We start from the raw sequence: 24135 nt of genomic DNA on the forward strand, positions 1-24135 counted from the left end.
GTATAAACCTGAAATGATGTTCTGCAGCACTAAAATACAACCCAAGTTCAAGACATCAATGATCAGGATTTTGCTGGGAAAATATGCCAGCTATTCCTGTGGGCTTCCTGCAGAGCTGTAAACACAATAGGCTAAATGGATATAAGACTTAATACTGTAGTTTCAGGGGATTTATAGAATTAATTGACCTTTTCTAAATAACAAATATAACTGTCCCTTGTCCCCAAGAGATGACAATATAAATGGAATGAAAAGCCAGTCTTCCCCATGGAATTGAACATGGGAATTAAAGCTACAAAACCTCAACATGAGGAAAAGAAACAAAAGCAGAAGACTTGCATGTTATTTTTTTCTGTGTACTATCAGTATTTGCCAGACAGGTAATTTTCAGCAGTCAAAAATAAAGACTAAGGGAAGCATAATTAGGATTTGGTAAAAGAACAGAATGTTGTTCAGTAAAGTGAAATATGTTTGAGAGGGATGTAGCTGATCATCAATGCTGTAATAATTCCTATGTATGTATCCAAATGGGTGAGTCAAAAACAAACAAAATCTCACAGTACCCTTGCAATGAATTTTTATAGAAGAGCTGCCAAAATAAAGAACAAATTAACCAAAACAATAGACTTCTAAAACAAATATGAAATGAGATGGCTAATGTGAAATGTAAACAACTTGAAATTGTAAACTGCTAGATTAATGTCAGTATTTCAGAAATGCAGTAAGGGATGCTGTAATGAGAAAGTGGCATGTTCCACATGCTTTGTGTACAAGCATAAGGAGCTTAACTCTGGAGCTGGAATACACAAGGTAGATGGATTTAGAAAAAGACAAATGTTAGCAATGTTGAGACAGAAAAATTAATTTTAATACTTTCATCTTGGACATTCTGCAAAGACTCAGTTGCAGTGAGACTGAGAGAAGCTATCTATAATCAGAGGAAAAAATGGCTATAAATTGGCTGAGATTTAGAGATTGAAGACAGAAATGCATGAAAATTGAAGAATATGTGCAGTTTACAGGGAAAGAGAAAGGGAGAAGTCTCCTCAATTCCACCAAAATGATGATCCTGGAAACATGGAAGATTAGTTAAATGGGTTTTTGGTTGGGGTTTGGGGGGTTGTTTTTTTGGTTGGGGGGTGAGGTGCATTTATTTATTTATTTATTAAATCTTTATTTTTTTAAAAAAGGTAGGTGTGGACTTCCTGAAATATTGGAAGCTCATTTTAAAGAGAGTTGGCTTGGGACTAAACTGCTAAATAGAAGTGTAAGAAGGGCAGTAACAGACATCAGAAACACTAGTACTAAAAGGTGTTGCTGAAATTATTAAATATTGTAAGGGGAGAAAGACCAGGTGGTTACTAAATTCGGTGGCAAAGCTCTCACAAAAACCACTAGGGCCAGGTCAGACTTTGGAGGCAGAAAAGGAAAGGAACAGCAGGCAAATGGCAAGGATGCCAATAAGAGGAGTACCTAGATACAACATGGATAGTGTCAAGTGTAGAAAACATTAAATTGGTATTAGCAGCTTATGCCTTCTGTCTCTGGAGGCAACAGTTTGTTAGCTCTGCTCAAACCATGCTACAGAAAGATTTTTGTCCAATCAAGATTACTTTTAACGTCTTCTTGTAAGCTTTCAGGCTCTTAAATATAGATTTAAAAAAAAAAAAAAATTCAAGTACTGTTGATGTTTTTCTGTGAAGTTGCTACACAATTGCTGAAGCAACATCTGTGGTATGAAATTAAAGATCTATACAGAATTATTGTGCATGTTCCCATGAAAAACATGCATATTCCAAATATCAAACTGCTATTACTATTATCAGTTGGACATTTGAAAAACCACATTATTCTTTCATAGTCAGGAAAATATTTTAGTGACTAACTGTGGTTGTCTTTGCTAGGGAACACTTCATTCGTTCTGTCAGATAGTCCCTCTCTGGCAGTGGAAAGGACTGCAAACCCTTTCATATCCCAAATGGGTATATGGCTAGCTCTTGTGTTTCCAGTAACTCTTTAGGGAATTCAGCTTCTTGCTTCAGACTTTCCCATTTGATGTAATGGGTCGTCTGCAATTTGGTAACTACATTGTATATTTATTATTTAAAAAAACAAAACCCCAAAACCAAAAAAAACCCAAACAGTTTTCCAACAGTTCTTGAAAGTACCTTCTAATTATGCAGTTACTGTAGGGGTTGTATCTTCCAAGAAAAGATAAAACAGAAGAACCACAGAGGGAAAAATAGATTTGAAGTATTTGGGGAGGTTTGAGTTGTTTGTCTGTCTCAGATTTGTGCAGAATGGACATGGCGGTATTTTGCCTAAAACTGAAATTGTTCACTTACATTGGAATGCTCAGTTACATGAATCCATGCTGTGAGTTCTTCAGGATGGTATCTTAGGGCTTGTCTACTGCTTGGCATAAGACATTAATCTTGCCTGGGGTTCTACACTGTAAGTGTTTAGCAGCATCTAAAAGGATTTGTAAGTGAAATAATACCTTGTTGTATTGTTATTCCACCTCTCGTGTTCTGTCTGTGCCAGCAGCAACTTTTACTCATGTTAAGGTTCTGCATATATTTTTTTTTCCTTTTTTTTTTTTTTAAAGGGCTTAAAATATCCTATAGTATTATCCAGTCTGCTATGTCATCAGTCTCTCTTTTTCTTCCAATACCTCTACTTGTCAATTTTGCAAATTGCCACAGCAACATGGTCTTAACTAATCTAACGACCTGGAGTCCTAAATACAGACAAAATTAGAGAGGAAAATGTGCATATTCATAAATTTCCTTTCTAAATGAATGTTTAGTTATTTTTTATTCTTATTTTTAAACATCCATTTTTGGAACTAAATGGTAGGCTTTCCGTATTTCTGAATTTCTAAAATCTTGAGGGACAAATTTAAATTTAAAGCCTCTTTATGCCAAAAAACCCTCTGTTCTTCTTTAGCCAAAAAATCTGCATCCCTACATAAAATGCACAAATAGAATTTATGTCTATTTCTTCACTGGAATAGGTGTTAGATGACAGGAGAAGGCATTTACCTTCACCAGGATGAAACTGATGCTCCATCTCACAAACAGAATAACAACTTTAAGGGAAGGTCATTGTGTCCAGCTGTGGTGATAATCTGATAATGGTGATTTTGCCTAAAGTGGATATAGGCCAATAAATGAATGTCTGCAAAATTTCATCGCTCTGGAAATGATAAGCACAAATTGTGAACAAATAGACTAGTGTGTGATTTCTTATGTTCAACTAAAATGAGCAGATTTAAGTACTAGTGATAACCATTACAAATATAATAAAAGCAGGGAGAACTTAGATTCCTTCTCCAATATTCTCATATAATAGAGAGGTCATTGTCTGAAGACTCATGCAATTGCACAGCCTTTGTGATTTTACTGCAGGCACCAAGTAATGGCGGTCATGCGATTGATGAGCACACAGAGGGAGAGTGCAGCACATCTTGTAGGACATGCTCAGGGTGGGACTAGGCACATTGACTGACTCTTACCTGTAAGAACACCCTGTCCAGAGAGGACACTCATCAATTAATTATGTGGTCCAATTTTAAAACATACTCTGAATCTCAGAAGACCGCTTTGTGAACCTTGTTTCAAACCATTGCAAATTTGTCAAATCTGGAAAATACTTGCCTGAGGCCTTAGGATTTATGCCTGTGGCATTAATTGCAGGCTCTGTGGTAGTGCAGTTCTTAAGACAGTGCCACAAAATGTTGCAAAGGATCTGTTGGCAAGATGCTCGCAGCTAGTAAAACATACTGTCTTCCCTTTAATGTGAGAGAGTACATGGAGTACAGTAATTCCATCCTGACAGTGATCTTTCATGATTACATTGGTAACTCCTGATTCCACTGTACTATAGTTCTTCCTCTTGGGAGCTATTCAACAATGAATCATTACTAGGAATGAAAGCAGCTGTATTTTGTGTTTCAGATTCAAGAGACTTTGTGGTGGTTCTCATCAGGAATATACAGAGAGAGGCACCTAAATTATCATTATTTATTGTGACTTAAATTATTTAGTACGGTTTTATGAAAAAGGTTATGTTAGTACTTAATAAAATTATAGCGTCCTTTATGCTGTCTGGTCGGTCAGATGGAGTGGTGGTTTTGTAATCAGTCAGTAAGTGAACAGCGAATCACTGAAACCCTTTAACGTGGCTCTTGCTCAAAGGCCAAAGCAAATTCTACTTCTTTGTGGAACTACTCTGTGTCAGAAACATTTCTCTTTTATGCACATATAAAATATTTTACTACTATATCTGGCATGGGTAGACAAAGTGAGCTTCAATTTTCTTGTTTACCTTCCTTTAAAATCAATAGCATAGTTACATAAATCTCATCTGTAGAATCCTTTGAAAACCTGTTGAAAATAACATTTTCTAAAAGGAAAAAATTACCTCACTGTAACACTTCATGTCAAAAAATCCTGACAAATATTCCTTACAAAGCAGCCAAAAGCAGGGAAAACAAATTAAAAAAAAAAAAAAAAAAAAATTAAGTTTGCATACAACTTGTACAATTTTGAAAAGAATATGTAAGCATGGGTCATTTAAAATTATGCTTAAATTCAGGAGTTTGTAAGCATGACAAATCTATCACAACCGTTCTACAGAACAATAGTACATGTAATAAAGAAGATCTCCAAAAAAAAAAAAAAAGTTCAATTTGGAGAGAGAAGACAGAAGCCAGAAGTAGGAAAGATGAGTTATGTAAACTGGGAAAATAATTCACCCCTCCCTGTGCATTGTCCCCTTGGCCACCATGGTGACTAAACAATACTGTGTATTTATGCTTTTTCACTATACAGGTAGCTGAAGTTTTTATCTTCTGATAATGCCTAAGATGAATTCTATGTACCTATAAAGACACATGCAGCATGTCCGTGGCTGCATAACATCTGTGTCCCAACATAAGGCGGCCTCAGTTGGGTGCTGTGTACAAATAGAGTTGCACGACATTGTGTTTTAGCCTGACAAACTTTGTACATTTCCAAATAAATTTTGTAAAAGCCAAACACAATTTTTTTTTCCAAGTAAGGGAAGTTATCTGGAACCAATGTTTTATAAGCATCAGCCAAACTGAGGACTATTTTCCTTCTCTGCGATTGCAGTAAAAGATGAAGTTTTCTCAAGCCAGCTGCGGTGTACTAGGCCAGAGTCTTTAGATTAAAAAAATGTGTGCTGTGACCTGGGCAGAGTCATCATGCAGCTGATAAAGAATAACAAGTCATTCCTAGGAACAGCTGCTATGCGGAACGAGGGTTCTAACCTCTCCAGTGTGAGTGAGTGTTGTTAGGTCCTATTAACTTAAAGAGACCTTATCATCACAAAAACTGCAACACTTCTCCCTCCAAACAATGGTTTACTGCACAGACCACTTTGCAGTTACCAGAGGTTTGATCACCAGCAAAGCACTTGTCTCTAAAACCATCCTCTAAGACCTACTCCCAGCAGAGGCATCAGTTTAGTCCCAATGGGCTGTTTCACCATGGGGGTTTTTTTCAGAGACGGTGCATTCTGTGTATAAAAGACAAATTTAAACGGAGTGTTTCAAATTTCTGTGGTAGTGGTAGCATAATGTTTGCAGAGATGAACAGTCAGCTCTCGAGGAGTTTCCAGTACATGTCCCCTATACATGCTAGTATAGTCCAAGCAGAATGAGGCCCTGGCAATGGCATGAAGTAACAGGCAGTATGGAAAGTCAGGCAAGCATGGTTAGTACCAGGCAGAGGCCTTCTCAGACACAGAAGTTGTAGTTGTGTAGGATCCTTTGTCGACTGCAGATACAGCCAGTTCCTTTTATCTGCCCAGTCGCATGCCTGTTGTTAAATTATTGCCATCTATTAGTTGGAAACTCCCTTGAGAAGCATAAAAAGGCCAACTACAGGGGCATCTGGCTTAAAAGAATTCTAATTTACCTTGCAAAGTGATTTGCTCTCATAACGTATCGGTCTTGCATGTATCACAACGTAAATGGCATAGTAGTACCAGTGGGAAATACTGAAATAGCTTATCTAGGTTTTGTTTGCTCAGCGTGCTGGTTTTTAACTTTCCTTGTATAATGTTTTTGGAGATTTCCATTCTTCTTTCTAACCATCCCTAAAAATATCCTATATGTTTGCAACACTGAGGTGAACAACCTAAGGAGGAAACAATGTGGGAGACTGTCCAGGGCCCTAGGTCATGGGAAGACAGAGGCCTAATTTAAGCTAAGCGCAGGTCATCCTAAGTAATGAGAAGCCCATGGCTTGGATTTTACTCAAGGCCAGCCAAAGTCTAATGCTGCGTAGATTATCATTTATATTATCTGCATGTGCTTGCACAGTGTTTGTGGCCAAGCACTTTCAGACAAATGTATGCTAATACGTACATTTAGGATCATCAGAGGTCTCTAGTCCAACCTTCTGCTCAAAGTAGGGTCAGTTTTGAGGTCAGACCAAGTCACTCAGGGTTTTATCCAGACACGTTTTGAAAATTTCTAATGGTAGAGACTGTATAACCAGTCTAGACACCCTGTTCCAAAGTTTCCATCCTCATAATGAAAAAGCTTTTCCTTTTATCCGATCTGACCTCTTTTTCTCAACTTACACCTATTGCCCCTCATCTTCCCACCATACACTACTGCAAAGAGCCTGGCTGCATTTTCTGAATTAATCTGAAGCTGCTCCTTCTCCAGGCTAAACAAGCCCAATTCTCTTAGGCTTTCCTCACAGGCCAAGTGCTCTGGTTCCTGACCATTGTGGTGGCTCTCCGCTGAACTCACTCAAATTTACCAGTGTCTCTTCTGAATGGAAGGGCCCCAAACTGGATAAAGTATTCTGGATGTGGTCTAATAAATGCTGAACAAAGGGAAATAATCAATTCCCTTGACCTACTGGCTATGCTTCTGTTGGTACAGCCCAGTAAGCCCATTCCTCTGGCCTGTCTCGGTCTGTTATATTGTTATTCAGACCAACAGCTTTGCCCTTGATCATGTCAACAAGTCGCCTCAGTTTGCACTGGAATGGGCTGGACTGCACAGATGGAAGTTAAGGTAGATCAAGACTCTTATTTTTAACTCTAATAGTTAGAGTAGGAGCTATTGTGTTCTCACACATCCTGCAAAATGGGAAATCCTAGATTTTTAGAGGATGTAAGCAAACGTTGCCAAGCAATTTGTTAATAAAGGCTTTATAATTTAACAGTTTTTAGCAAACTCTTCGTACCAAAGCTACCAGTGCACAAGCCATTTTTTGAACAGTCAGATGTTAATTTTCAAACTTTCCAACTCAAATGGCTCATCTTAGTTCCAATTTTTCTCCAGAACAGTTCCACGACTGCTGCAAAGCATTCAGGGTTTTGTGTGGTGGGGTGTGTGTGTGTGTGAATACATCTCCATGGGAAAATGAAGACAAGTTAAAAATATGAAATTAGACTGGAATGGAAATCTTAGTGTCACAGCTGTGATTCCATACTGAGGGATTAGGGTAGAAATAGAGTCCGAGTACTGTGGGTCTTTAGCATGCATAGAGCCTCTTTTCTCTGGTGTTAATACCAATAAGTTCTGCACTGTCCCTGAAAGTGGCCTATCAGGCATTTTGGCTGTAGATGTTCTAACTACAACAGAAAACATGACGAAAGAGAGTCTCGCTTAGATGTTAGGTGGGCATTTCAGATGTAGGGAGCATCTGTGTTGTTCGTATTCTGTATGGATACCATTCTTGCTAAGCAGTATGCCTACTTGAAAAAGGTACGTGCTACAGTCAAGGGAATTTGAACTGGAAAAAGATTACAAGTTAAATATTTAGCAGAAACTCAAGCTGGAGAGTGAGAGGGATAAGCTGTAAAAAGGTAAGAAGGGGACACTGGGAATATTTGGAAGGACTGTAGGGTTCATCTACTGTTTGGAAGGCAAATAATATATACTACTGCTATAAATATATTCATAAAGGGTAAACCTTGATAATGTATTTTATGGGTATGTTTTCTGATTGATTCAGTTATGCCAGACATGTCTGGGCTACATCACCTACCCTTGTCTTGAACAGAAGAAATCTGCCTCATTCATCTCAATAAAATATTAAGATGTAAGATATCCATATTTGTGTATTGATTCTTATAAAGACCAATTGTTCCAAATAGAACCAGACCAAGTCCAGAACATTGTTAATATCACAAGCATTTATAAGGCCAAAATACAGGAAAAAAGAAAATTAAGTTCGTGTCTTGCACAATTTGACCTTCAGGAGGTTGGTAGGCAGTATCTCCCATAAATAAGGTCTTCTATTCATGTCAGCTTTGGCACCTAAAAGGATCAGTTACTTTGGAATATCTTGGCCATGTAGCATTGACTTACATGTTTGCTCTCAAGCTTGACAAGAAAATCTTGTACTATATCCAATATGCTTTTTATTATTTATTTTTAAAATGCAAATAATGCATGTTTTGGATCAACAGTTCAGCTGTATGGAATTACTTGCCGTGCTCCCTCAGTAGTTTGCTGCTATGTCAAAATATTTAAACATTTTGTCCATACCCATCTGTAACTATCAGTGTATAATGTGAGTGGAGCTACAGGGATATATATTGTATACCCCTCTGTTGAGAATGGTACATCCTGCCTTGGTATATGAATGACCCCATTTTCATGACAAACCAAAGTCTGTAGCTATATGCTGATATGTAGTAGGAATGGGTTGATTTCTTTAGCTGTCACTAAGCAAATTCTTCAGTGCTTCAAACTTCCCTTCCTTTGCAGTGTTCTGCATAATGGTAGTTGACATCAATAACTATTATTTATAGTTTTTAGTAAACATTTGTTACGGAAGTTTAACCATCTAGCATGTTAGAGTCTGTTGCTTTCTAGCTTGTTCTGTTTGTGATACAGTATAAATTGCCTTAATTTTTTTTTTGTCGTCTTCCATCTATTTACTGTGATTGTTGCACAAAAAGACTTTATTAACTGAGGAGATGCATTGAGCTTTTAGAAGTGAGTGAAGTCTGATGATCCATCAGATGGTGAGCCATTTTGACTCTTTCTGTGCATGAGGATAGGAATGTTTTTCCATTAATACAGTATTTGGTATTTTCTGCTGAGCGAATGTCTTCTAACTTTAACTTCGTCACTTTCTAGTTATTTTTTATTTGTTTTCCCTTCCTGTGCGTTTCTATCTAAAACCTTTCTTCCTGTGATTCTCCTCAAGTGTGACCTCATCATGGTGATGAAATTTCAGATTTTATCCATTCCTTTATTCTAATGAATCCCCCCCCCCAAAAAAAAAAATTTTAAAAAGGTTCTAAGTAAGGTGCAGTCCATTTTACTTAAGTTACCTTGCTTGACCCATTTCTGTCCTTCCTGAATGATCTCTCTGGCTTTTGAAACCTGGGCAAATATTATTTAGAAGAACTAAATGAAGGCGTTTTGAAATACCCATTATTAAAACAGTGAGGTTTCTTGCACGAAACATACAAAGCCGGAGATGCAATTAAGCTCTTTTTTTGCCCGATTGGTGTACTGCTGAATGGAAACTCATTCTGGCAAAGACAGAAAGCTGTGGCTGAACAACATTAGTGGATGAGTCACTTAGAGAACTGGAAAGAAAGGAAATAAAAACCACCTCTCTGCTGCTTGATAAGAACTAAAATAGGTCCAGATGGTCTCCCATACTTGCCTGAAGAACAGCGGGCAGAAACATCCAGGGCTATGCTTACATTTTCAGTAGTTCTTGTTTTCTTGGTACAAAAGGAACTTTCAAGGACATGGGAACCCTCTTCATTCATCAGGTTTCTGCACAGATTAAGATCAATCAGGCCAAGCTGAGCACCACATTGCTTGCAGAGGTGTTGATAACAGCTTAGTAAGGATTAGAACTGTAATTATTAGGAATAACAGTTCAATGACTAAAGACTAATACGAATAACTGAAAATACAGGAGCGGGAGAACTTCATTCCAGTGCCGTGACTTTACAGATACCAGTGCAACCCAGAGCTCCAGTTGCAGAGGATCGCTGCTGAATCCTTGGCCAGATTCCAGGACAGATGGAATCTCTGGAGTAATGACGATGAGGCAAATCCCAGTAAGCATGTGCAGGCTTAGTGTTTCAAATGTTTATGCAGTCGGCAGATTTGGTGGGTTTTCACAAGAAAAGTGTTAGGCCACGTCCTGTCAGATTTCAACACTTTGCTCCTTAGCGGAGATGCGGAAGGTTTTCAAAGAAAAAGCATTATTCTTCTCCTTTGCATTGTTTTCAGAAGTGACAGAACTGTTTTGGCTAAGATTATTCCTTCCCCTTCCACTGCTTCCTTATCAGTGTGAGATAGAGAGTTTGGTCTTGGATAATTTCAACATAAGGAGCTAGAGCTGTACAAAGCTCCAAAAGCAGAACTATGTGATGACACACTTGGGGCAAATGTGATAAAGATGATGCTGCCAGTATGGTCTACAGTGTGTGTATATGTGTGAGTCTGTGTTCAGAGTAGTATGTGAACATCTGCACCAGCATCGTAAATGCATTATGCTTTCCACTGCTTTTTTTCCACTATTACATTGTCAGGAAAATATCCTTGAACTAAGGAGTTAAGAGTGTTCAAGAAACTGTGCAGTGCTACATATATAATTCTAATTTATGTAGATTAGAGCTTCTGAGAGCTGTTGGCTGGTGATTAAAACTCTGTCAAACAAGACCCTTCAAGTTTAACTGGCAGCTCTGCATAGGCATTGACTGCTGCGGTGGCCAGGCATCGCTCGCCACTTACTAATCAGTCCATTGAAATTCAGTGCAAAGGCGATGCAGGCTGGAATACATTTTGGAAGAACAAAAACATTAAGAAGCATAACATTTTTGCAGAAGCCATTGTGTAAACCCAAGCGTAAATCACCTTTGAAGTAGCTCAAGTCAACAGGTTTGGGCCTGAAGTTCTTGGCTGGAATATTTCTTGCAGATTGGTATGAAAAAGTGATTAAGTGTGAAGCAGAATGAAGTAAAACTGCTGGCAGCTGCTCTTTGAATTTATCCTACTGAGACTGCAAGCTGAAAACTGATATTGTAGGACACTGTTTTACCTCATCAGAAAAAAAAATAAGAAAAAGAAGCCCTACTAACTAGGGAAGGTGCGGATGTGAGCATAGCTGCCTAACCTTTGCCAAGCAAACCACATAAACCTTTGAATTCACGTCACATTGTGGTGAACTCCGGATCCTAGCCTTTGGCCACCCACTTTCTCCTCACCACGCACACTAGCAGCTGGTCCCTCTCCAGCTTTGCGAGGGGAGCGAGCAGAGCTGTGACCTGGACGAGTCCCTGTGAGGGTTTGCAGCGAGCTGCTGGCCATCTCCTGCATTTTGTCCTGACTGTGCTGAAGTTGGGGGTGGGAGTAGTGCTGCTAAGCTCACTTCCCCATAGCAGAGATCAGCCTGCAAATGTCCTTCAGTGGTCAGCACAGCTGGCTTCAATTTTGCAAAGGGCAGCACACTAGCGGTGTGCCTTGCTGGAACAGTTATTCTGATAGATTTTTCTTTGGATTTAGTCGGGCCTTTTGTTTTCAAAATGCAAAGCAAATTCCACGTAGACGTAGACTGTTTGAAATAGGAGAAAAAGTTCCAGACAGCCCCTAGAAAGTGAAGCATCAGTGTTTCATTCAACTCACAGTGTGAGGAGCACCACAAAGGGGAACAGGTTTTAAATTGGCCTTTAAACCTGACTTTAGATGTGGACATCTGGGTTTTGTTGTTGTTGTTTTGGTTTTTGTTTTAACTTGATACAGGAGAAAATCTTAGATGCAAAAGAGGCTTTTGCTTAAAAAAAGCTTGCTTGTTCTAGGAGAAAATCTGGAGGGAAAAAAAATTCGGAAGACTGTCAACAAAATGAAATGTATGTGTCTGACGTTAATCAAGTTAATTTTATGTGTTTATGGTGTTCATAGATTGGAGATGTTTGACAAAGCTGGTGTTTATGTGCAAAGGTTTTTTACAACAGTAGAGAGAAGCACATCAATTGTAAGTGACCCTCTACTGTAACACAGCTGCATGAAAGAAAAGTTTCTTTAGCATTAGCTTCATTTCCAGGTTAGTTGTTTTTGTGCATGTTTTGAAAAATTCTACTATGCTTTCTTGATTGCTTCCTTAGAGTTATCACAGCATTGCTATGCTTCTTGGAATGTAGTTTGTCAAAAGAAAGACAAGAGGAGAAATGAGCTAGACTTTTAAACTTCACAAGGTCAGCCAAAAACCACTTTTTGTAAGTTCTTGTCTGGTTGCTTAAAGGATGAAATTGTTGCTATGGTAGTGTTGTGAGCATTCATACTCAATCAATGATTCGATCTCAGGATCGAATAAAAAACTTATGAATGACAAACTGATTTTTATAGCCTTTTAAAGCACAGTTTGGGGTTGGTTTTATGATGGTGGAACAGTCATCAGAAAGTGATGGAGGGATCATTATTTCAGATATTTAAAGAATGAAAAAAAAACCAGTTAACGCACTGCTGAGAATAATCCAGCCCTCGATTTGGCTACCTAAAGTATTCCATCAATAATACCGGTTCCCTGGTCAAGAGAAAGTGCTTTTTGCATCCACTGGCTGCTTGTAATATATTCCAACAAGGAAGCATGAGCTGCAGAAATGTATTCCTTACATAACTTAAATGCTGCTAAGAAACAACACAACGTCATTAAAGTTAGCGTAGATTGCAAATACCACAAGCAGCAAAATCTTCTCTTGCTTAACATGGTTTCAGAAGAGTTTTCTTGCAACATATTATAAATGGTAGGAGCAATATTTATGCGATACAGGGCATATTAGGTTAAGAAATGTAAATTAAAAACCATGAGTGACTTAAACTGAGTCACTCTGATTTTATACAGAGGTAGACATGGAGCACCCACAAGATCTATTCACACTGTGGATAGATGATGGTTTACTTCCAGCTGACAGCATACAGCTGAACTCACACAGCCTCTCCACATGTAAAATGCAAGCTTTTTAAAGCTAGGTCAGTCTGACTGCTGGCTGCTGTGCTGCTTCTCCCATCCCTATTTCCAAGAAACCCCTCCTCTGAGATTTCTCACAAGCTAGTTGGATCTTGTACTAAGTCAAGAAAGACTCACACCTTGTCAACAAGGATCCGGAGAGTTGAGAGGCAGCAGGACCATGCAGCCATGAGGACAGCAGTCAGAAAATAGACGGATACAGGTGCCTGTAGATTTATGTCTTCTGTATGCATCTGCATCACTCAGCGAAGCTCTTTGACCCTATCTCAGAATTCATCAGATGTGATTAAAATACACCAAAATTTTTAACTTTCCCAAAGAACTTTAAAATGAGCTGATGTCATTGCCTTGTCTTTAAGACTTTGTATTATACAAGAGATTGCCAGGCATCACAACCTCTCTAAGTGTAGACTACAGACAGTGCTGAGTAGGGGAAACAAATACAGAGGGAAGGGAGAGTAGATGTAAAAATCAGTAAATAATGCTAGAATTGACAATCTGTAGAAACCTCTTATGCAGGTTCATCAAAAGATAGGCTGCAAGAGTGGAGGAAAGGGTCAGGTTTTCAAAATTTGCCACTATATAAATTTGTAAAAATGGTCAAAGAAATGTACAGCAACATGAATTTTCTAAAGGATGATCAAACTGACACAGCTACTACAAAAATGAAAGCTATGATACATTGACCTGAAGGGAAGTCTAATGGGAGTTTAGGAGAAAATAATGATTTCTAAGCACACATACACAGATCTTTTGAAAAAGATTCATGAAGGTCAGCTGAGGAAGGTATTTTGTAAAAATGAGTCAGAAATTCCATTTATTTGGCACCCAAGAAAGGACAAATAATGCAAATGTGATGGGAGTGTGACATCTGTACAAAGAACCAGAGCAAAATTGAAAACAGCTTAGAAGAGTTCATCTTGCACCTAGCAGTGGCTGGAAGCAGGTAGCAACTCATTTAATCCAGCTGAGAATAAAGCATTGGTGCTGATGATGATTACAGTCATCTTTTCAGAACTAATCTTAACTAAGCCACGTATTAGTCAGTGTGCTGGCTCATTTCTGACTAAGCCAAAAGCAGCTGAAGTAGTTCTGTGATGAGCTCATTTCAGATAATGGACCATTAGGAATTTTGAGTATTTCCAAAGGACTGGTCTTACACACACATATGCATTAGCGCGGTTCATATTACCATTATACATAAGTGCTGTGCAAGCATGAACCAAACAAAATGAGATGTTTAAAACCTCTGTCTCCATTTTATTTGTTGTAGTGTGTCTTTGGAATTCAGGGCTTCATCCCCTCAGATAGTCATGTCTTTCTGTCTGCAGGCATTTGGATATACAGCAATCTTCTCATACTCAAAGTTGCAAATTGCTACCAAAAAAAAAAAAAATATTGCATAACTAGTAAAAGAAATTTATAGTAACAATGACAGAGCATTACATTTTTAATCAGGAAACTACAATATAACCATGTAGAATCTAAATGGTCTATAACAGTGTTGAACGGAAAGAGTGGGGCACACCAGCCATATGTATGCAAACAAAGCAAACAAAATACTTTAGCAAAACTGGAGACTGACCCTAGTCTCTTTAGTTACAAAAGCTTATGGGAATATAGCCAGTGATGCTTAGAAACTAAGTGAAGGAAAAGAAAAATTAAATCCCAGCTCTCTACTGGGCAGCATGAATCACATAAATATCTACAAGTACAAGAAGCAACCATCACTCTACATAAGTACAGATCCAGAGTGCGAAAGATCTAATAGATGGTTGTTTATTTTTGTCCTACCTGGTCTGATTTCCATTGCTCTGAGTAATTGTGTATAAGATGGTACGTTGATATGCTTCTCCAGCACACAAGTTGGAATTTGGAAAAGAAAAACCAGTTGTGCAGATGTTGGTATGCCAGTGTTACACATTTAAACCCAAATTGTGCAGACTTTTCTATCAGTATTATTTTTTTCTGGGTTACTTTATTTATCTTTATTATAGAAAGCAATCAGTGTTTATTTTTAAACAGCTATAAAAATAGTTAAGTCCTAAAATAGGCAGAGCAAAACAAGGCTAAATGGGAATTCTTGGTTAATGCAATCATGCATTCTAATTTTTATTTTGCACCAGGGGCTGTTACACAACCGGTTTTAGGGAGCATGTGTATTCCCATTAATTCATGTTAATCATAAAAATCTACTTCACTTGAAAGGTTCCTCTGCAAAAAATTAATGCCATGAGCAATGGTTTTACTTTACAAATGTAAAATTAGAAATATTTGGAATTATTTTGAGGGTATAGTTATATAGAATAGCTATGTTTAATCCTATCAGTTTTGGATGTCTACAAATGTGTAATGTACCTATAGTTACTAAAAGACAAAGCCAAGGAGGAGGGCACATGGGAGAGGATAAAAATGCCAAATGAGAATGAAGCATCAGTTTAGCAATGTCCTATCCTGATAAGGAAATGCTACTGTACCAGACATGCAACTTTTCTGCAATATAAATATTTATCTTTCCCTGGGGACTTGTTTTTCTTTCTTTTTTTCACATCATATCTAGTGCTTCTCTGGGGCCATAATTTATTAGTAGAAACGTATTCCAACTTTTTCACCAAGAAACAATCATGTGTAAAGGAGAATATGTGCATTTTTAGAAGAGGAAATTATCACTATCAGTTTGTTTTCTTCTGAAATCTAATTAATCTTCTCATAGGCTAAATTCCTTTTTCCTAAAAGGCTAATTTTTAGAGCATATTGTACTCCCTTGAGGTCAATGGAATTAGCCCATCAGCCAGTGTGGGTGATTGATTCCATTTATATGTTTCAGTTCAACTCTGTGAGTCATATTATGTAACTATTTGATAAAATTAGCTTCAAAAAACTCTATCAGTGTCTCCATTTTTTGTTAGTTAAATTTGGAGACTATTAAGAGTGCTTAATAAAATTAATCAAAAACCTGCAAATTCTTCTGGTTCAATCATTAAAATAATTTCCTAGAATTGATGAGAAAAACAATTTCTGTTTCACATGGCAAAGCAGAAACACTGTTCAGAATTCGTCGGCTTTCTTTTTAGAGATGAAAGTTCTCATGATCTCCTAGAAGATTTAAGAACATGGTGTACATGCTGTGCACACTGTAGCAGCAATCATAGTTCACATCGAAATATGTGGATAAATGGGTATTCTCTGGATTCTAAGCAGAACAAACCCATTAAAGAAAAAAAGGAAGCGATAATCAACAAAATATTATGAGTGGTTTTTCCCTTTTCTTTTTACTAATGGATCCAAAACCACTTAGATTAGAAGCTTCTGGCAGGACACAAGATGCAGCTGAAAGCTTTTTTATAAATTTTTAGTGAGAAGTGCAGAAGGGTTTTCTGTGAAGAAAGAGTGTTTTGAGAGATTCAGAAGAAAGTGTGAATGTTGAACAGTGGGAAATAAGTGAAGGAGCGTCTTGGATTTAGTATCCCTAAGAATCACTAGGGGAGGAAGACGAATGGAGCCCGTTCCTCTCCAGTCACTCTGTGATGCATACTGACTGCCTCTCAGGATGCCATGATAAAAGCATGGACTGGGCGACCTGTCACTGGGGCTCTTTCTTTCTGGTGGGCTGCTACATGTATTCCCTGCTTCTCCAGACTCTTTCCTTACAACTCCATTTTAGCCTGAACAGTTTGGCAAAAAATGAAATGTTGGAATAAGTAGAGCCCAGGTTAGAACATCAGGAGAGAGGATGTATAAAGCATTTTAATATTAACAAGAAAAAAGCTGAATTTGATGGAAAAAAATTAACAAAACAAAAATGACCCAGTCAAAGAAAAGAAAGGCCACAACATGTGAACAGAAAGAAACATGACGGTCTATAGAAAAAGATTTTTAAAGAGAGAATCAGTGATTTCACAAGAGTAAAACCAAATGTTATATTTTATCCCATCTGTTTATGTTGAAAGAAAAACTAAGTAGCACTTGGATTCCTATCACTAAGAGCTTCTGAGCTTCAAAATGAATGCGGCTAACCATTATGCCATTGCAGTGAGTCACCCTCTTGCCTTATTACCTATCTCTAACTACTTCAGATTGTTCAGATTTCTTTCTGAATGAAGGAAAATCCATCAGAAATTTAATGATAATTTTTACTTTAAAATAGTAATCTTTGACATACAATCTGCAAAAACATCAAGTTCTCAGTGTACTGTGTACCTTTAGGAATATATGTCTGTCCATACGTTTCTATAGCTTTCAACAATTTTAAGCAGTAGGGTACCTGTGAGGCTGATTCGGATCAGACCCAAGGTGACTATGTGGAACTCAGGGTGGTTTGCCTTTGAGGTCTGCAGTTCTGTGAGAGGATATTCTGCAGTGAATATTACACCCTTTCCTTTCTCTACTATCAAGTTACCTGCCTGCTATGTGAGTCCTTGGCCCAAACGTTTCTATGACAAAATTGATGGTACAAGTTTTAGGTCAGGAATCTGCTTGAAAGATGCAGGTGTGTACTTGTGATAGCCTCCATAGGTTCCTTTGGATGGTTAACTCCGAAAGTAAATTAGTTCAGTCAGTGTGTGTTGCACTGTTACATATGAAGGTAGATACGTACTGCTGTACTCTGCAACTAATTAATTTTTATTTCTTTTTCATCCTTTCCTTTGGTATATAAATTTTACCATATTTAATGTGGGTGAGTTTGAAAGAATTGAATTTGCTTTCATCAAATTTCATAGTGTTTGACATGCCTGTATACAGAATTTATTCACTCTTCTCCACCAAGTCTGTGTAAAAAAGTATTGCAACAGTATCTTTCTCTGTTACGGAATATGAAGTCTGAGGAGTTTAGAGTTTTTACATATAACTGGGGAAAAAATGACATCATGGAGCCCAACATCTTTAGTGCAAGTGGCAGGAGAGAGCCCTCACTGGAGTGCCCACTGAAGGCAGTGGCATTATAACCAGAGTGGATATAGTGGAGTTAAAACCAACATGTTTGCTTTGTTTATTGTGATGGAAGAGAAGCAGTTGAAAGAAGGAGACCTGAAAATTTTAGTGGGTTGTTTAGTGTTACGTTATCATAGAGAATTTTCTGATATATTTACAAAAATAAAGATATTAATCTTTTTACCTTTCCTAGTGTTAAATACATGCTCTAAACATCCTAGAAACACAAGGAAATTATAATTACATATAAAGTACTAGAATAAGGCTGTTCTTAGTGAATGAATTGCTTTGCTTAATGTAGTAACAGGCAATGCCTGAAATGGAAGTTAGGAGCACCCACACCCAAGCTGTTCAGCTATATATGCATGGCATGCAGGAAGAGCCACTAATGGCATTTTGCCATAGACAATTTGCAAGACGCTGAATTAAAATTTTTTATTTGCTTCCCAAAATACTCTGGTTCAAATTTCAATAAAAATGCATACTAAAGAATCATAAATTTTTTGCAGATTTTAATTGATAGTCTCAGAAGTAAATTACAGATATCAAAATATTTACAGTACAGCACAAAAAGAAACAAGGTTTGGAAGGAATTATATACAGTTGTATATAAACAAACCTTTGGCAATGACAGATCAGGAGGAGGGATTAATTTTATGGTTAGTTATTCTGTAGCAGCTCTGCAAGAATGTTTTATGCTTTTCTTGGAAGCAAGTGATACCAGCTACTATGGGAGGTGGGAATCAGAGCAGTCGGAGTTCTGATCCAATACAGCAGTTTCATTGTATGACCAAAACCTGTTCTTGCCTGGTTTTTTGTATCTTGGATATAATGTTTAGTTGTGACTCATTGGCCAAATGTACAACTTCTGCAAGAGTACAGCAGGAGGGCAATATATCTTCATGAAAGAAATGTAAAGGTTACGGTACACAAAAAGGCAGATGGTTACCATTTAACCCAAATTATTTTGGTGAATGAAAATGGAGAAATCTTAAGCTTGTTTAATTTATATAATTAAAAAACTTCCAAAGAGCTTCCTGAACATGCAGATTTCTGGAGTGATAGAAGATCCCCTAAGGTTTGTGACTAATCCATAGACTGATTTGTTGCAGAATGAAAAGTAAACACAATCTAAGTTTGGAACAACTTCTGCCATTGCAATTTCATGTTTGCAGAAGCTGCCTGAGAAAAGATAAACAGTTCTGATATATAGAGGAGGAAAAAATCCTTTTTACTAGGCCATGTAAGATTAAATCCTAAAAGGTAACAGCATGCTTAACATTTGCTTGCAAATCCATAAGGCTGGGTTATAGGCTTACATTATAAAATATGTGCCAGGAAAGACCGAAGAGTAATGTCACATTGAATCTTTTCTCTGAAAATAACCTTGAGTGTTTACAGGTTCCATCTTAGTCTGTGAAAATATAACTCTTAAATACACTTTCTAATGATTTCAAATGATAGCACATTCTGTGCAAAGACTTTGGGTGTGATTTAGGCTGGTCTTCCCGGTTATGGCCCTTCTTCATTAGCTTCTCATTTTTTGAATGTTTAAATTAAAATTAAGGTCCCATGCAGATGGGATGGATAGTCTATTTGAGCTCCTGAGGGGCATTAATACAGGGTTTTGCTGGGCAGGGTTTGTTTTACATATATTTAAGCTAACTATATGTGAATGAATTGTATGAATTACATTGTACTTTGGACAGACCTTGTGTCGAGCATTATTCAAATAAGCAATTTTAATATAAAAATCCTTTGTTTTTAAGAGTTTAGTTTTCTTTTGCTTGGTTAAGACAAAATGTAGGGACTTCATACAGTTAGTTTTAGCAGCTTATGGGTGACTGCACCTGTTTAGATAACAAGAACTTGTAATATTATTGCTGTTAAAATAGGCAAAACAATAGGATTGAAAGAAGGTAGGGTAGAGTGACAGTGAAACTGAGAATTCATAGAAGAACTCTTTAAAGATTTTCTTTTTTTTTTTACAGAATTAATAAATAAATTCATTAATTGGCCTATTTTATTGTGGAGCTTGGGGAATTTTAGTTGTGCTTTTGGTTATTTTTTTCCATTCTTATGCATTTATGAATTGGGTTTCAGTTGGAAGTTCAGCATATAGTTCACTGATCTATAGTTATAATGCCATATGGATTTGTAACCCAGGTTCTTTACCACATCTGAGTTACTGTCTCTCCTAAATACTGTGTGGCATTACCATTATCTTGCACACTTTCCACATCCTTACTGATAGTATCAGCTCTCCGAGTCCCTCCTGAGAATAATACTGAGCCTTCACATTTGTGGCAATTGCTATGCTTGAGATGAGCCACAGCATCTTCAGCCTCCAGGTGTAATGAATACTTGGTTAAATCCTGTCTTTCCTTCAGCTGTTCCAGGTGAGGGAACATCTGTTGCATTGTACACATTGCTCACATTTGTACGCAGTTGAAGGTGATCACCTGTGGCAGATTTTCCCTTTTCAGAATAATTTTGAAGAATCACTCAAATTTCTTAGCCTGCAGCTACTGTCCTTGGCATAAGGAGATTAAAAATGTACTTTTATGCCCCTCGCTTTAAATGAAGGATCTTTGATACTTAGATGGAACTGCTTGACCTCAGGGTTGCATTTCCTAATAGGTGTCTACCAGACCAAGGTTAGAGGCTATTATAGCCTGAGTATAGCTGCTATCCTAAGTCTGGGAGATACCTAGTGTACAGTGGAAAAGTTGACACTGCCTAGCCTTTGCCCAGCCAAAATCCCCTTTTTCCATGCTTCAGACCAGTACAGTATGGTGTTTATGGAGCTCACCTTGCAACCTACTCTGGCCTGTTCTGGGCCTCCATCCCCTCCTGAAATTGCATGAACATGTATTGCATGAAATAGAATGAAAATTGCATTTTGTCTTGAATCGTAGGGAATTTTGCCATTGTAATGTGCCCATCTCACAGAGAACTTTGTGCACTGTGGGAGCTCTGACTGTGCTGGAGGGCAGGAATATGCTTTGGGGGCAGCTTAGAGCCAGACCTGCCACCTTCAGTAGTGGCAGGAGGCGGAGGGCAAGCAACTGCAGTGTGCTTTTGGGAGCTGCAGCAAAGCTGAGGCTGCCTGGTCCTCTCCTCCAAATTCCCTGCTGGAAGTAGTAAGTGTCTTTCATACCAGAAAGCCTTTCAGATAGCCATCAGTGATGGTTGCTGTTTTACAGATGATATGCAGTATCTTGAGCCTCAAGGCTCTAGGAGGTTTAGATAATGTCCATAGAAGCGATGACTCTTCCTGTGCCTTCTGGAACAGCTCTGGCTCACACTGCACGTTGGTCCCCGTTATGCACTTTTTAATGTTGTTGGGTTCTGTAGTCTACCTTCTCAGAACTGTTTTTGGAGCGTCATTTTCAAACCCCTATTCCTTTTACGTCTTTCATTATTGTAATGTTGATCCTCTGATACTTGCAAGTGGAAGCACAGAAACCTTTAAAAATCACTGAAAGTTAAGATCTATCTGTATTATTTAATGTTACATACCAATGTTGTGTTAGGCACAAATCAAATAGGGCAAATCCTCATTCATTCAGATTTTCCAACTTTACTTAAGGTCTTCTTTTATTTCAAGGAGACTTTGATTAAACATGGACTGAATCAAAACCAAATAATAGCAGGGGCTAGGGGTGGTGTTTACTTTGACTTTAATAGAGCTGAAGCCCCAGTTTTATTCAAAGTCATAGCTAAAAAATATCTTGAACCTACTATATGATGTCAGCACATTATGCTGTAAAAGTAACAGGAGGTACTAAAAACATTAGCAAACCTGTCCCCAATGTTCTGCTGGATATAGGGAATTTTACCCAATAGGCAAAGATTGATTTAGCTTTTATACTTATTTCACTACTAATTCTGCTGTTGTTTTCACTTTATCCATCGTTATTATAAGCCTTTGGCAAAAGAAGCAAAACCAAAATAGCTCCCCACCCAGTATATTCCATGTTCTTGAGGCAAGAGAAAGGAAATAGCCTTGCTGTTTGCACAGTGATAGTAAAGGCTGTGCAGGGTAACATGCTTAAATCTTCCACATTATAATCAATAGGCCACGATAGTGTTATACATATACATAAACAGCATTATTAGTATCTTTAAATGAAGTGCAGTTAGGTTAGGCGTGCTGAGAAAGCCATCTCCGTAACCCTTTGAACCCCTTAAAAAAACACGAGTAATTTTCCATGCTTTTCCATAAAACGTATTACGGACATGGTATTCTGTTCATCTAAATGTGCAGCTTGACTCATTGAAAGAAAGTAATGTAAATGAAATCTGAATTACAGCTGTGTTGTGTTATAATGAATAACGTCTGCTTACTAAGACACTGAGTCAAGGACCTAGTTCTCTGTGGAAGGAAAATATTTGTGTGTTGCACTGGAAAAGTTGACAGGCATACATCTGTGTGTTCTGCTTCACATGCTGAACACTAGAAATAATGCAAATTGATGATTTGGCTAGGAGAAGTAAAAACATGGTTCAAGAATCATACCACTTTCTGCATGACTAATTTTGAGAAGTAAATGCAAAGTCTTGAGCACTTTTTTTTTTTTTTTTTTTTAAGTCTGTTTAGTTTGTCTTTCATATTTTGTATTAGTTGTGGTATTAGCTTCAGTCTGGAATGTCTTAAGCAAAGCTAAACAAGTAAATCAACACTTATTTTTATCCAAGATAGATAACTGATTAGCAAAGCAGGATATAAAATAGGGTATCTTATTATGGTCTGAATTTTTCATGTATGTGCATGCAGCTTTAAATAAACACTTTAGCTTCCTGAACAAGCAACTCTTGTTACAGAGTTTGAGAGGTTTGTATGATTTATATGAGGGCTGTTCTAAGAGGAACTTGTCTATTTTTCAGTTTCACTGCAAGGTCAGCTCTGGATATGAGCAAACCTTGAGCATGACACTGGACTTTCCTCTGTTCATGTGTTCCAGTTGCATAAGCTATTTGGAATATGTGCAAGAGTTCTTTCAGAGTCATATGATAATAGCACATCAAAATTTCTAAAAAGTCATCTAATAAATGTAGAGTGTTTAATCTCTTTCATTTGTGTATTATATATGCTCATATATCTAATACTAGTTTTAAAATTACAAGCACAATTTAGAAGACATTTGAAAAAGCATGCAAAAATGTCAAAAACCTGTATGACCCTGTAACAGATGGTGATGCAATTAATTTTCCAGTGTCCAGATTAAAAAATGAGAGTTTTGTATGAAATAGGAAGGAAATACTTATTCATTAGGAACAGTTGCACAGTGTCTAGCCTGCTGCTGCCAGGAGGAGGATGGAAGACTTTGGGGTACTGAATCCTGCTGGCTGGCAGGACCAGAGGAGGCCAAACTTTCACCAAATCAGCAAAATAGAAACAGTGCCAGAAATTCAAATTGATGCTGCTTCTCCTGGTGCTATACTTTTCTCAAGCATTGCTTGACTGACCGTGCTGATGGCTCAGGGTCATATGTACCAGACTGTAAGTCTCACCTTAAGTAGTGCTTAGGATCCCAAGACAGACCTAGGTAAACTGAGCCTTCTAAGACCAAAACTGTATTTAAAAAAAAAAAGGGGGGGGGCGGGGGGAGGAAAGGAAAGGAAAAGAAAAGAGAGTAAAAGCTGCTGCCAGCTATCACCTAGGCACCTTCTTGTTTGACATTACAATTCCTTATGTACCAAGGGCATTGCTCCCATGCATGCCCAGAACTGCCTTTATCTGGATAACTCAGAGCCTGTTTTCTACCCGGACTTGACTTTGATCCAAGAACTAGACAGCTGAACAACTAAACACAAGGCAGCCCCAATGCAGTACGTGCTCGAGGAGCATATATAACACATTCTTCGGAAGTTGAGAACTTTCTGGTTTTAATAGTTGTGGTAATTTAAACAAGACCAAAAGAGTTACCTATCGCTATATGGAACATGTGTGCAGGAGTACACGTACATACTGCAGGGGACCACTTTTGACTTCTGTTCATACAGGTTTATTTTTAAAAGCTCTAAGGAAAGCTCTGCTATATGTGTTAGGTAGGCCATTGCAGATGTGATTTCCATTTCCTTATCAGCCTGAAAGGACTCATGTTTTTGTTTTCCCAGGGAGAAACTTTCACCGTTGGTTGCCTTGGGCCTTTTCAGTGTTTTCATCAGCACCACTATATACCAAGGGTTCTGGGTTTATTCC

The sequence above is a fragment of the Aquila chrysaetos genome, chromosome 6 (assembly GCF_900496995.4).
Source record: "Aquila chrysaetos chrysaetos chromosome 6, bAquChr1.4, whole genome shotgun sequence".
NCBI classification, from domain to species: Eukaryota; Metazoa; Chordata; class Aves; order Accipitriformes; family Accipitridae; genus Aquila; species Aquila chrysaetos.